Source organism: Accipiter gentilis, chromosome 11 (genome assembly GCF_929443795.1).
Source record: "Accipiter gentilis chromosome 11, bAccGen1.1, whole genome shotgun sequence".
Classification (NCBI taxonomy): domain Eukaryota; kingdom Metazoa; phylum Chordata; class Aves; order Accipitriformes; family Accipitridae; genus Astur; species Astur gentilis.
In genome coordinates, this window is record NC_064890.1 from 2,892,170 (window position 1) to 2,907,772 (window position 15,603).

The window sequence follows — 15,603 nt, forward strand, 5'->3', positions numbered from 1 at the left end:
GATGAACCCCACAACTCTATCACTAGTAGTGCAGGGTTTGAGACAGACATGTTAGGGTGGAAGATCACTGCATTTTGTACTGTTTCATCAATGATGTTGGAGTCACCAGAAGACCTGGCAGTGAATTAAGAGATGTCAGTGGCGTAGAGCCAGTTCATCGTAATAACCTTACAAAGTGGGGTCCAGGCGGCCTTTGAAACACAAGAAGGATGGGTCTTTTGGAGATTTGCTTTCTGATGTTGCAGGAATTTAACCTGTCAGTGCACCTGAAAAGTTCCTAGAGATGGTGGTGTAACCAAGTGATTTCCAAACGATGCAGCAGAGTTTTTGCAATTCCCATTTAAAGTCTGGTAAGGTAATATTAAATGCTCAGCAAGAAAATTAAATGTAATCTACTTTACATGTATAAAATTAAATGTAATGCAATAAAATTAAGTAGAAGGTCTATCATCTCTACTTTAAAGATGGCATTGGTATGACTGGTATTGGTTTTTAACAATTCCCCTTCAGGAAAGGCAAGCCTACAATGCAATATAATTTTTTCCCATGATCTTTTTGGGTTTGGAGAAGAAAAACATTTCAAGGAGCACCCAGCTCCAGGGATCTGGTGAAAAATTAGGTCAGCACAACGAAGAGGTATCTGTCACAAACTAATAGATAGCTGTCACAAGTGCTGAAGACAACCATTCAGGTGCTGAAGATCATTCAGCTGCTTCTTTTGCTGTCTTTCATCATCCATCCCTTCACTAGTACCCTCCGTTCCTCATTGTTCCCCAGTTCATCTCCTGCCTTTCTATTGCGTCCTCTCTTCCTTCATCTTTACATTTTACTAATCCTTTCCACTAAACACCATTGATATTTTTAAAATTATAATGACACAACTTAAATTTACAAGCCATTGCGCTGCTGGTTTCTGTGTTACATCCTTTTGCTTCTTAAACTCAAGCGCCTTATTTATTTAAATCATAAACTTATCAGGGCAGAGGCCACATTTTAACCTTAGCATAGTGGAGATTTATGTGGCATAATTAAGCAGGATAATAAAATACACCTCAGTGAAGGTTGAAATGTAAGTTGTGGAATCTACATGGATTTCATTGCTCTTAAGGTGAGAGGTGAACACCGTGATGTCTTTGTCTAACTTCTTGCATAACTTAGACCAGGGGATTCCATGCAGTGAGTCCTGCAGAAACCTACCACTCTGGAACACCTGCTGGTGGGCTACTCACCCAGTCCCATCATAACCTGTTCCAACAGAAGTTTGTCCTTCCTACTAAAGTGTCCCATGTGTTCTGTTTCAATTTGTCTTGCCGAAGCCTTCAGCCATTTGATCTTACTACGCCAGAAGATCTCCAGACCTCTCAACCTTCTTCTCAACCCCGTGCCTGCAACTCCTTCATGCAACTGTGTAATCTAAGGCTGTGTGATGTGAAGAACATTGCAAGCTAAATGAATGGTTAAACCATTACAGGGCTTTCATATTATGTATGCCACTTCCCCAGCATGCAACAACCTTTTCTGGTGTCCTAGATATTCACAGAAAATGGGGGCTTGTGCTACAACTGCGTGAAATTTAGACCTGGCTTTGGAGGAGCAGGATGCAGGAGGCAAACCCTTTACATCTCATAACCAATGCGTGTGATTTGACAAATCTGGCTATGAATCTCTCTGAGCTTTATCCACATGTCCAGAGCAATGAGAACAAATATTCATGCTAGATTTGCGTTCTTTTGAAATTCTCCTTATTAGTAGCAAGATGACCCCATGGGTCACTGTAGGACACTGCTCCAGGGAGCAGACTGGTCCTACCACAACCATGCGTGTGGGCCCACCCCGGATTATACAAGCCAGCCATAGACCACGGATTCAGGCAGACAATAAGAAAAGAGTCAAAAAGTACAGAACAGTGAACAGCCTTTGTCACGTACTTTTCTCACCAAGGTAAAAAGGAACCAGAGAAGATATACCACATACTCAGTTTCATTTTTCCAAGGGAAAAAGCAATAAGTGCATAGCCTTGGGTTATGAACATCCTGATCACTCAGTCACGGTCTCGGCAACTGGCTGCAGTCATTACAAGCTCAGTAAATTTTGGAACCTTTGGAAAACAGCTGCTGCCTTTTCAGTAAGAAACCATTTGTCTGAAGTGGTTTTAGTTCAGTGGGTCCAGAAGTCTCTGGGTTGTGATGGCAGGAAAAGCCATGGGGGTCGATGTATTCCTTAGTGTATTTCTGCCTTCAGTCCTTACAGAGATAACGCTCCCCTGCTGCCATGGATGTAAGAAGGGGCTACAATATCTATGAGCATTTTATACCCACCACAGCTTGAAATATAAATCAACACGCTGCAGAATGAAAACAAAATCCAGAGGTTTTTTCCTTTGTTTGGCTTCACTCTTTCCCCGCGTTTCCATGCTGCTCCCAGGTGCTCAGCTCCTCCTGAGCTGAGAAAGAGCTGTGAATACAGAAAACAGTCTGGAGCCACGGAGGATCACCAAGCTAGCAGCACGGTAAATGGGGCAGGGAGGCTGGCACACACCTGAAACCTCTGAGAATATGTGTCCAGCTCTCTCTCCTATAGGCACTCCCTGTGCGACTTCAGGCACGATGGTGGATACAGCAAAATTCTCTTCTTCCAAATCCCTGCAGGCTCTTTAAGTGCCTACATTTTCACCAGTAACTACCCCTTGATACATGAAGTTTTCATTTCGCAACTCAGAAGCGTCTCTACCCCAGCAGAGCCCTTGTTCTCACCCAGAATGAAGCAATTTTCTGTCTCTCGTTTAAAAAAATCTGTTGTTACGTTATCCTTTTACTTATCCTGTTTACCCATCCGGTGCACACCTAGGTGAACGTAAGTGTTGTCTGCTCACTGTCTGAACACCCGTCAAAGGAAGACGTGGCCCCTGTGGTAGCACAGGGGTCAGAGCACCCATCCCTGCCCTGCCTTGAGCGATGCTTCAAACCCCTGACCTCCTGGGGAACATCTAGCCCCAGACTGAAGTCCGCAAGGGCTCAGGAGAGGGAAAGATACTTTCTTCACTCCCAGACTGAAGTTCTTTGAATTACAAAACTCGCCCAAGAAGCTGATTTAATGCTCAAGGCAGTAGCTTACACTGAGCTACTTTGGGGTGGGCTGCTGTCAGCAGCTGAGATGATAGATAGATAACTCACTGCAAGCTAATTCAGAAGCGTCTACCTGGGCTGCACACACAGCAGCAACTGAGATGTCGGCGTTCAGTAAGGGACTAATGCCATCCACATTATTAGGGAACAACAGGGAAAGGATAAGAGCACGCCTTGTTATGCACATGAACTTTTCCTTTACAATAGCTTCCTAATATTTACATTTTCTATTGTTTGAAAAAATACACATTTTTTTTCTCTGAAGTGACATATGCCAGGTGGACATACCTGGTAGTGAAGATCTCACCCTGCCTGTGTTAATTGGGAGAGCAGAAAGTCAGCAGCATATAGTTTCACCAGGGTCCTATGTCAAAACGAGCAAAACAAATTAACAAAAAAATCAAGATCTGGCATGTAAAATCCGAGTGTTCCAAACTCATGCAGGTATCAAAGGAAAAGAGCGAAAATTCAGGCCGAGAATGAGGGATGCAGAAAACCTTGATTAGGAAAGTGGCACTGGGGGCCTGATGAAGGAATGAGAACATTGCCAGTGCATGAGAGAGGTATGAGTTAAACACCAACACCCGACTATCAAAATACAGACAGGTGAAATTATAATACAATGAAACCCAAGCATGGAATAATATTCTGCTGGGAATTCTTTTACTGTGCTGCAAGGAGCAAATTTCAGATTGTCTTTGCTTGAAAATCCTTTATGCAAAGAAGACCTTTGGCAACTCCTACCTGGATTTGGCATTAAAACCCATTAATCCTCAGCAATTGCAAAGCATTTTTAGTCTAACCTTCTCCTGCCACATGGAAACAGGCAGGAGGAGGAGACAAGTTTTTGGAATATGTCTCCAAGGCTTGTATTATAATGGAAACATTTATGCTGCAATCAGAGATTGGCTGTAGACCATGTAGATGTGCCTATGAGAGCTTTAAATAGCTATCTGGGGAGACAGAGAGTAGAGCAGCATCCACAATGTGATGCTCAGTGCCAGTTTCAAACTCTGCCTGAGACAGCGGAAACGCTGAAGTGTTTAGCACACAGTATCCCTCCAATTAGTGCTAGTGGTGATTGGCTCTATAGGTTAAAACAAGAGCATGGCAGCTTGGTTTCTTTGAAGATCGTGACCCAGGTGACTTCAAAAATCAGCTGGCAGAAAACAGTGGGGACCCCAAAAAAGCCTGGATCAGGAAGGTAAGATAATTGCTTGGCTGATTTTACAAGGAAGAAGGAAGATTGTGATGTGAGGCAAAGACTCAACCTGGATTCTGGAAGTGGTCCATGGATCACTGCCTGCTGTGTTGAGGGAAGGAGCCAGCAGCTCCTTATTATGATTATTATGAGATATCAGATCCTGAGGTAGTGGACAACTCTACCAGCAGCAAATCCTTTATGCTGTCCCGTTCCACAGTGCAGGGTCCCGCTCAAGGGAGACGAAAGCTCAGTACTGACACACCACTCACTTGTGCTACAGGAGAAAAGTATTTTTCTGCCGAGAATAACGAATGGGCTGAGCCAAATCATAGCCAGATGGTCCCAATCAGTGGTTGTTTATACCAAGACCTGGGAGAGCAGGTCAGTCAAGCCCTTTGACCCTAATATTGTCTGTAGAAAAATAATCAATTTACAAGGCCGGGGAGGCTGACCTGTTAGCCCTGTTTGTTGATCCAAGACATAATGGCTCAATAGCTTTAATTATTAAAGCCGGTATAGACAACCATTGATCCTCCCACTTAGTGCCACCTTTCTAGCCTACATCCCAGGGGTTTAGAGCAAGGGCATTTGCAGGGAAAGAGAAAGAACCAACCACTTTGAATGGCTGATCCACCGGCATCACCTAAATTTTGGACCTCGATACTGAAAGTCTGGCTCCCGCCAGGCCATCCATTACACCTCCTCAGAGCAATCAAGTGATGACCCTTCCCTGAAAATGCAAGTCCCTACTTTTCAGCTAACAAGACATTGAAAAGGCCATTTATAGACTTGACCCAGATCATCTGTTCTCTCCAACAGTTCAAAAAGCAATCGGCGTAAAGAACATTAATCGAGTTAGCACCAAGAGGTAATTGAAGACAGTAATTACTCAGTTTTTATAGAGCTGGAAATGTAATAAGGATTTTAAGAAAGTAATAACTGAAGCTTTCTGTAGAGAGATCCCCTGGTGCATACAGTTTAGCTAAGGGCCTATCTTTTTGAAAATACATTTTCTTGTAGTTATTACATCACTGTCTTGCTGGGACATCTCTCCTGAGCCTTTGTAAATGTAATGGGCTTTGCTAAATCTGAATACCCTGTCTCTCTGCATTCTGAGTTCCTGTGTCGGATTGACACATCTAATGCAGCAATAATGCAGGAAACAGAAAACACATTTATATGCTTTACCTTCTCCCAGCTCCCGGCTTCCCTGTTCAAACCTGGCAGATTTCTGTCAGTTGCCCAATTTTTCTTTCTGCTTTGGAAGCCATGACACAAAGGATCGGATTAAATTTCCCAAAGGCACATTCAACTCATATGGAAGCTCCTAGGCTTTGTGGCCAAAAGTTGATGCAAATTTTCCCAGCAGGCTCAAAGGACATTTCATCTTGCTGTGCATTTATTTGCTTGCTTAAATCACAAGACCCTGCAAAGGAAAGGAAAACTCTGATGAAACGGCAAATTTATCTTCACTTACACCTGATGAAATTTGGCAAAAGCCCCCCGTTTATGCAGAGTACCCTGAGTTCAGCTGAGATGCTGGTCCAGTCATCCCCTCCTTCCTGGGACATCTTCAGGATCCATCCCACGTTGCCCCAAGTGCAGGACTCCTGGGTCCTGTTCCTTACTTGGGTACCGATGCCTTACGGGCTCTGAAGCAAGAACCTACATTGCCTCATGCATTTGTTTCTCCACCCTTACTTACTTTTGTCTGAATTATCTACTTACTTCTTTGGGACTGGACTTCTTTCTTACTGTGAACCTGTACTGCCTGCACCAGTCCATAACTGGCTTGGATTGATGAGTTGTTCCTCCACGTCGTTGTTGAAAGAGCAAAGCAAGCAACCTGGCTTCCCTCCCCCTCACCACAAGCCAGTCTGTAACTTTTTGTGGGGCAGAACTCATACTCCACTGACGAGGTCCAGTCAGACAAACAGATGGACATGCTTGAGGGCCGTCATGGTGACAAGAACTACACTCAAGTGAAATGAATGTTTGCTCCTGTCTCTCGTGCTCTCTCTCTGCAACATTTTACCCCCTCTAAAATCACATTATCTAGTAAAATTTGATGGCTTGGATGAATTCCTTGGAAGGTGAAGGTCCAAAAGCAGGATGTTTTTAAACACAGTATAAACCTCAAATTGAAATCTTAAATTTCCAGAGTACCTACCCCAAAAATAAATGCTTCAGAAGTTCAACAGTTTCTCAGTTATGACCAGTTTGGCACATTTGTTGTGTATTTAAACAGTGCTTAAGGTTTAGTAGTACGAGTGGGCCCTGGTCCATAACTGTTGTTTGCACTGCAAGTAATAAAACCTGTAAATACTCCTTTAGGTCTTTCAGTTTGATTTCAAAATCAAAAAACACTGTTGGCAGCTAGAAATATTGAGTGGAAACTCGTATTTTTGTGAGATCCATGCATGAAAGCTATGCTGAATGTGCTGAGCTCGTTTACTATTTCCTTACAGACCCCATCAGATACTGCAAGAGTCAGACCCAAGGTGTCAGGGATGCGGTGTGACAACAAGAGAAGCATTGCCCTTAATAGTACCTTAAAAAAGTCCAGACTTGGCCCTTGAGTTACTGAATGGAGACTGTAAACTCTTCAAGGCAGGTAGCAAACGTGTTCTGAGTTTGTACAGTGCTTTGCACAGTGGTGCTGGCACAACTAGGTGTTGCTGTAACAAGAAGCATCGGTCTTGGCTGAATTATCTACAGCTGATGGGTGTAAGTAGGGGGAGGTGGTGAAAAGATGGTGTGATGCTCCAGGCCCACACGCTCAAGCTTATAATTTCTAATATTCCTGTATTATGCTGTTGCTACAGACATTTTATAGAAGAGCTGATGATTGCATTAATGACAATCACGCCATCTGGCTTTGATGAACCCTTACACTGAGCGGACTGCGGCACCCGCAAAGTTCGACTGCCTAACACAAACTGCCAGGAGCTGAGGGGTGAGTGTCCCACCAGCCTCCCAGGACTGCTGTGAGGGGTGCTGGTGCCAGCACCTAAGCGTGGAAAAAATAAACGCACTGGACAGTGCTCCTTTGTCCGATTCCTGAAGATGCAACGGAAAACGTTGCCTTCACCTATCTTCTCTACTCATACACGGGATCCAATTCCTCCCTTGCGCGACGGCATCAGAAGTCTTCTTTACCACATCTGATATTAAGACCCGACAGTAACCTGCTTCTTTTACAAATGTTTTAATATACATTCCAGCTACACCTGTATTCAAACGTTCTGGGCTGGGAGGACACATTCCATCATACCAGGAGGTAGCTGCAAGAGGAAGCCCAAGTCTGACAACATCATTTGGGTTATGTCTGGTTCTGGCTCTCTTCCAAGTGCAGACATCTCACTACTAGCAAAGGACTTCTGTCCTGCAGGGTTTAGTGGCTTTCTGGCTCAGATCTTCATTTCATGACAGTTCTATCCCCAGTACCTTCTTCCTAACTAGGTCCATTCCCTCTGGAGAGAGAAATCTTCCATGCTCTTTGCTGGGACGGCATCCACCTGGACTAGTTCTTAAATGGCTCTGCTTCAGCCTCTTCCCTGCCACACAGCAAAGTTCTCTGGAGTTCCAGGAAGAGAAAATTGTATTTTAATTAATTGCCTGTGGTTCTAGATGCAGAGCTTCCCGGCATTTTCTACATCACATAACTCATCTCTGCATTCACTTGTTAATCATCTCATTAGTTTTGATTAAAATTTGGTGGGGGATTCTAAGACCTTCTATTGACCCATTCTGGTATATGCTGGAAATTTATTCAGGTCAATTAGACATCTGCCAGTTTCATATTCAAAGGCCATGACATATGTTTGCTCAACGGGGTACGGCAACAAGGAGAAACTGAATTTGCATCCTGAGCAAGGTGGCACAACGGTGTATCAATATCGTTTTTTAATGAGATTTGCTGGCTTTTGCAGACTTGAAAAGGTGTAAATTTATGCTAAAAATGTCAACAAATGCCAGCCAAAGAAAGTTCTGTATCATTCCTGAATGCAAAAGAAACAGAGGGATGCAGTGAGTCATTTTCACCAGTGTATTAACTCCAGGAATTACATCAACTTGCATTTGGCTACACTTGCCTAAGCTAAAAGCCCCTTTCTGCTACTACATCAATACTTTTTGCCCACTTCAGAGGGAAATGTTCTAACTTTAGGAGACCAGTTTCTCCCATATACATCATATTCATGTCAGTCCACATTTTTTTGAAGATGTGAGCTTCAAGCGAACCACTCAAACCCTGCAAGAATTCAGTGAAATATGTGGGTGCCCAGAATGCACTATTGTTTGTATAATAGCAGTGCATTTGGGTAAGGTACAGATATCCATCCTGCTGGATAAGATACAGCTATATAAATGACACTGTGCAGGCAGGTAGGCATAACTTAGCTTTGAATAGCCTTTCTCTGCGGAGAAAATTAGGGTTAGCAGTTCTCCCTGCTGAACTGATGCAGCTCACCTTGCACTGGTTTCTAGTTTCAGCATCTTTGCATCGTTGTACCGTGTTGTGCTGCTGTCCCCTGAACAGAGGTGCATGCCCGGGCCTGAGCAGCTGGTAATCTAAATGGAAAACACTCCTGGGGCAGCAGAAGCACAGAACACCACAACGATTTGCCCAAGTTCAGGCCACAGGGTGGTGGCAGAGCCAGGAGGAGAATCCAGAATTCCTGACTGCCCAATGACACCGGACTAACAGGGACCCTCCTGTTTACTTACGTGTACAAAGTAAGTGCAATCATATACACAATCTGTAGCTATGCATGTAAAAAATGTAAAAATGTATAGCATATTAATCCAGCTCCCTTGAAACCACACAGCCTTTTCATTCATCAGGATGTTGGAGAGAAGCCACTGTCCAATTGATTTGAATGTTTCCAGTATTTATAATTCATTTGGTCTAAAAAACAGTTTCTTCACCAGTTTTGCTGAGTAGCCCTTCTTTGCCAGTTGTCCCAAATGGAGAGTATTGTACACATTTTACATAATTAGCTAATTTAACCAGCTAATTTAACATTAATAGCAAATCTGTGAGTTGAACGCCAGCAAATGAACTCATTAAAGAGAAAAGAACTAGTGCTTTCTCCTTTTTTTTTTTTTTTTTTCCTCCTTTAGTTTTGCACTCTTAGCAAGAAGCTCTGGGGAAATCAGGATTTCAGGGAAATTCAGATGATCAAATAAATAGGGTTTTATTGATGAATTAAAAAGGATGCATCAGAATGTCAAAAAGCTTTTACAGAAAGATGCCAGCCTCATCTGTCCTGTTTAGGAAGGACCCAAGGCTAGAGGACCTGACACAGGCTTTTTAAAATTTATTCTCATTCATGCTATGAGGGTCTCGTAGCCTCCTCAAGTGCTGCACACCCAAAGTTACTTCTTCAGCCCTGAAGCATGCTGTGAACACTGCTTATTTGCAGACATCAGCATGACAGCAGTATCAGCCATTTTATCTCATCGCTCTGGCCTGTTTTGCCCCTCTGTTATCAGCTGAACGACTCTCGGTGCTCAGATGGAGCATGACTGTTGCCAGGAGGGAAGCTCTGCTCCACCGTCCTCCTTTCCAGCTCCAAGAAAAAGCCCTTTCAGATGGTACTACAAGTCTCCCTTTCTCACACACCCTTCTCTCACGGCCCACTCACATTTTTCCCACCCCTGTGCTCCACACCTCCTGCCACTTAGAACCATAGAATCATAGAATCATTTAGGTTGGAAAAGACCTTCAAGATCATCGAGTCCAACCATTAACCTTGAATAGGGTAAGACAGGAAGGGGGCATATGGGAAGCTGTATGATGGGAAGCACACTAAAGAAGTCTATTGCGAGAAGAAAAAGGATGGAGAGCAAGAGTTTGGGGGCATAAGAAAGTAGGGACACTTCTTCGGGAGCTACGGGGCAGGATGATGGGAACACCTTCCATTTTGTTCTCCTAATTCATGGTTAAGAAGCCACTTCTTATAAAATTGTTATGTAACCCTTTAGAGGCTTTCGCATTAGTGTGACTAATGACACAGGGATGTAATCATCTACTCAGCCAAACACTTCCAATAATACTTCATTACTTCAGATACTGGGGTTGGACCAGATGACCTCCAGATGTCCCTTCCAACCTCAACCTTTCTGTGATTCTGTGATTTCTTCTGTTTTGCTGGTGTCTGTTTGTAAAATGGAGGTAATAATACAAGGGATAAGTATGAATACATGGGTTAAACACTGAGATAGTCAAGTAGATCAGCCATGGAGTGTGAAAACTCTCTATTATCTCTGGATACAAGCTCTGCACCTGAACTGTGACTGGATGGACATACTGCAGTTGTGTTGGTGTGAAGATGTGTTTCTTCTAAGGGATGAAGGCACTCCCTCGGGTGGGAAAACATGAGAAAGGTTTAGGCATCTCGGGAGGAGGCATACAAATGGTGAGTTGGAAGGAGAAGGCAGCTCTCCACCTCTCCCCATCGCAGGGTTTGCTGCGCTTCTCTCCAAAGCTGACCCCAATCATACCCTATTACTTCAGCTGGTGATTCCTCTCTTGTTTAGAATAGTATTGGAATATCCTTGCGCAACTTTGAAGCTAAATTAATCCTTGGTTCAATCTGTGTGCGTGTGTGTGTATGAATAATAGATTTGCTGTGCTAAAACTATCAAAGGCTCTGGCAGGCAGCTGCTCGGCTCCCTTGGGCAAATATCCTAGAAAGGAGCTGCAGCACCAGACCAGATTTGCATGTTTGATGCATTGCTGTGTCTCAGTTTAAAAGGAGGCAATCTGTTGGGTCTTAGTTCATTGCATGCCTGTTGAAGCCTAGGCGCTGGACTGCAGCGCAGTAGGAAGGGCAGATTTTTTTCAGGACGTGGAGAAATTTTTCTTTCCCAGGAGCTCAATTTATATCTTGATTAATCTAAAAGTTTGGGGGTTTCATGCTGAGGGATGTGGGGGGATTTTTTAAGAAGCGTGGGTTACAGTAAAGAGGAAAGGAAGGCATCTGCTGGAATCGCTTTCCTACTGGAAAATCAGCTATGCTGTTGGCAAATGCTGTGCCTCAGTGGAGCAGAGACAATTTCAGGTAATTAATGTTCTTCCTTTACCAGCACTGGGAAAATCACGGACTTTAGCTGGAGATTTATACAACTTTATGTCAAAGCTGAAAGCAGCTGTGGAAAGGGGGTGATTCATAAGGGAAGGTTCAGAATCTGCACGCAGGAGCTAAGCCCCAAGTCAAGGATGCTGAGTTGTAGCTGATGAGGTTTAAGCCATTTTCTTCCATAGGCAGTGAGTTGTTCCAGCCATTTTTCTTATTCTAACTCAGACATCCTCCTAAAACCCCCATGTTTGGCAAATAGATGCAGTAAATCCCTCACATACCGAAATAGTAGGGAAGCAAACCCTGCTTTTCAGCTCCAGAAACACATGCCTCCCCTTGCTGACAGCAGTGGAAGTAATAGATTTTTTTGTCATCTCTATGGACAGCTTGATCAGCCAAGAAAGTTTCATCGTGGAGGTCAGAAAGTAAGAACTGCCAAAAGTCAAGCTGAGATAGATCCACTCACAGAAATGAAACCAAATATTAAAAAGTCCCTATGAAGTGGACTTGCTGTAGCATAAGGATTTAGACTGAAGATAACAAGACTTCCCTACCGGCTCCAAACAAAGGAAATAGTTTAAGTAAAACAGTTTGTCTAAGAAAAATGATTTTGATCACAAAATCGTTATTCAGCCAGCCTGTCCCAGGGATACAGTATTTGCTCCATCTGACTTGCCACCACAGCTCAGTCTGGGTGTTTTCATCTGCTTTCATTTCAGAACAGCCTACCCAGCCCCTCTCCCAGGTACACAACTGCCAATCCACTGTGCTAATTTGGCTCTGTTCAAGTACGTGGTAGGCTAGTCCTTGCACCTTTGCTCTTCTCCTTTGTGCTGTCTCTCCGTGCAAAGTCTTTGGTCTTGCAAAGTCCCTGGTCCTCAAAGGGTACTCCAGAGGGATCCTGCTAGAGGTGCAGAAAAAGGCAGAAACAGTTAACATTGTGGTTTCTACAGCTTCCCAGATTCTAATATAAAGAATTTCATTCCTGTCTTCCACCTTCTAATGTGTTGTCCGTCCTACATTTGATCACGTGGGATTAAAGTGAGAACAACAACTTTTAGGCCCTTTGAAGATGAAAAGTGCATAGATGTCTTAAGTACATTTATTAGCATCTGTCTACAAATTGTTCATCTCTGGTTTTACCTGATGAAATAACTAAGGAGACTTTGCCCGCAGCATCCCATGAGACCATTTCTATCTATTGCCTATAACAGGTTCTGAGTATTCTTTCCAAACTCAGCGAACAATGTTGTCCCTGCCATGAAAAGCCTTCAGCCTGAGACAGATAAAAAGAGAGAGGACACGGCAAGTTAGTAAAACCCGCTAATAAAATGCTTAGGGCTAAAACGTACCACATTTAAGGAAAGATTCCCTCTTATCCTTGTCTTTCTGCTGCCAGTTTTTTGTTAAATCAATGTTAGTAGATTTCTCAGCTTCCTTGTCCTCAACTAAATTGCATTTCCTCCAGTGACAGCTCCGTACAGTTGCTTCTGGAAATGGTCTTGGGGCAGTTCACTGTGAACTAACCTGACACTGCTCAGTACTAAAGAGGATTTTGGGGCGCTAAGTGCTCCCAGAAACTCTTTCTGCACAGGGCAGTCTTTCTGGCATTGCCCCAAGAAAGGACAGTTTGCTTGCCAGAGATACAGAATGGTAAAAGGCTAAGATTGATGGAGACGAGGCTGATATAAAATGGCTACGATAGCATTTGGGTTTAGGACTCTCAATTTTTGCTTTGCAGAACGTCCTCAAAAGGTGCATGAGCAAAGGCAGGAGGTAAAGGTGAGCCTACAGAAGTGGAGATGGAAACTGTTTTCATGTCTGTTTTGTGAATCCGTTGTTCTTGACAAGAATATTAAGTGTTAGAGGAGCATCTCCAGAGTTTGATCTGAAAACAGAAATAATCCTTTTACGGATTTTTATACTGGGGCAAGAGAGCTGCCTGGGGAAGAGGTAAAGGGACCCTGTACCTGTTCGAGGACTAACCTGTCAGTGTCATTGGTTATGATTGACATGCCTTCTGTTTTTACAGATGTAAAGTTTACAATCAACTTTTAAAAAATACATCTGTGTTTATCCTGGACAGGAGGAGAAAAGGAAAATATTTACTTTTGTAGCTCATACGATATTAGCTGGAAGACCTGTGAAGGTGCCTATTGATATTCATGGGTTACTTCCTCTACTTTTAAAAGCATCACTGTTCTGTCTGTGAGAAACCTCTTCCTCTGGACTGTAGCTCCACTTTCAACTTGTCTGACCTTTATATCTGCAGCTTGATGAGTTAAATCAGTGTCACAGCCCATGGAGTTGCGAGGTTACTCTGACAGAAGCACAGAGACACTGTCAGTTCTGGTTTTCATGCTTGAAGATCTCACCGCTCCCGTAAGGTGCAATTTGCACTCCCTTCACTTGCAACACCTCAGAGGAGCAGAGAGAGCGTACGGGGGGGGGGGGGATTTGGCTCTCCAAGGGGCACAGGGGATTGTTTTGTACAGGGTGCAATCCTATGGGTGGCAGAAGGATGGACCAAAAGACCAGGCAGAGTCTCCTTTTCCCCTCTACCACCTGCGATTTACACAGCCATTGCTGGGGGCAGCTATCAAAACCCAAGCAAATCCCAAGTGCCCTCCAGACAAAAGGCTAATTTAATTTAAAATTGATTTGCACTCTTGGTACAAGACACTTGATTTTGTAACATTCAGCAGTAGCATAAAAATAAAAAGAGCATCTAACACTGATTAACATCTGAGTCATGGATTGCTGGGGTATGTTATGCCAGCTGAATTTAGCTATTCAACTGGCACGGTAACTCCTCTACAATATTAAACTTTCCTGGCGTAATTTACCACTCCTTCATTCATTTGTGCATATGCTCGGCACATGGTCCCAAAGCTTGCATGATGATTTTGCCATATATAAAAGGCACACTGACTTTTCATCAATAAGATGCGCATTGTTATTTGACAAGAACAATGTGCTCAAAGAACAGGCTCACAATAGCTTCTATCAATCAAGCGCTCTGTGGAAAATAAAAAATGACAATGAAACCTACAGCATTAAATAACCCACGGTGCTGGAAATTAATCAGGAATCTGGTGTGCTTGAAAAACAAATGTGTTTTTAATAAATTGGATTTGAGTATCACTTACAAGCCATGGATTACCAGCTGAATGGAGACTGTTTTGATTTGCACTGATAAACTCTGGGGGAGCCTGCCCATGTATATATTCAAGCCATTGATGTCACCATAAGCCTGCTGGGCTTGGTGACATTTAAGCAATGTGGACACTATTCTTTTTAATACATACAGAACCCGTGCTTATAAAAAAAAAAACCAACCCTAGTCGCTGATCCTGCTCCCAACTATACCCGAACAATCTAAGGGTTAATAATAACCTCTGAAAAGAAAATATTTCCCAACATGTAACAATTCACCCCTTGAGGAAAAGATGAAAGAGTGTATGACATAAATTAGCAGTGTCACTGGCTGTCTTGAGTGGAAGAAACTTGGGTGTGACATGAAAAGGGAGGGAGAAGATCTCCCCAGAAATAGCACCAAAGGTAAATGACTCCGGTATTTTTAAGTGCTCATTATACAGCTACTATTAACTCACTCCTCTGAGCAAGTGGAGAATGAGTATCCTCTGTTTTCATAGCTTTTCCTTCTTGCTTCAAAATTTACAAAGCCCTAAATTAGAAAGAAAAAACCCCAAACGTTCATACCATTATTTTTCAGCAAGTTTGCTATCTACCTGCAGCAGACCCTCTCACCCCTTTCCTCCACCCTTTCATTCCAATAAAACCAGTTTCGGAGAGTGCCTTGATTAGCAGACTAAGGACTGAACCCCCTCTCACCGTATTCTTGCTTAAACAGAACACTCACTGAGGTCAGGAAAACACTGAATACCGTTCCTGGGATTTGGCTTTTGAAACTAGCACCTGTGAGAAGAATTTCTGCCACTAAGGACTAGAGTTTGAACAGCACAAGCTGTAGGAAGTTAGCGTGGTGTCTGGGGAAGTCTTCAGCTTTTTATCTATTCCACTGAGTGATGTCTCCTCTTAAGTGACTGAAAATGCAGAAGAAGACTGTACCTCAGAATTATAATCTATTTAATGAAGACAGAAATATGCAGAAAACCAAAAAGCCTATGGAGAGCAGAGTGAGACTGCCAGTTGTTTCCCATCCCGT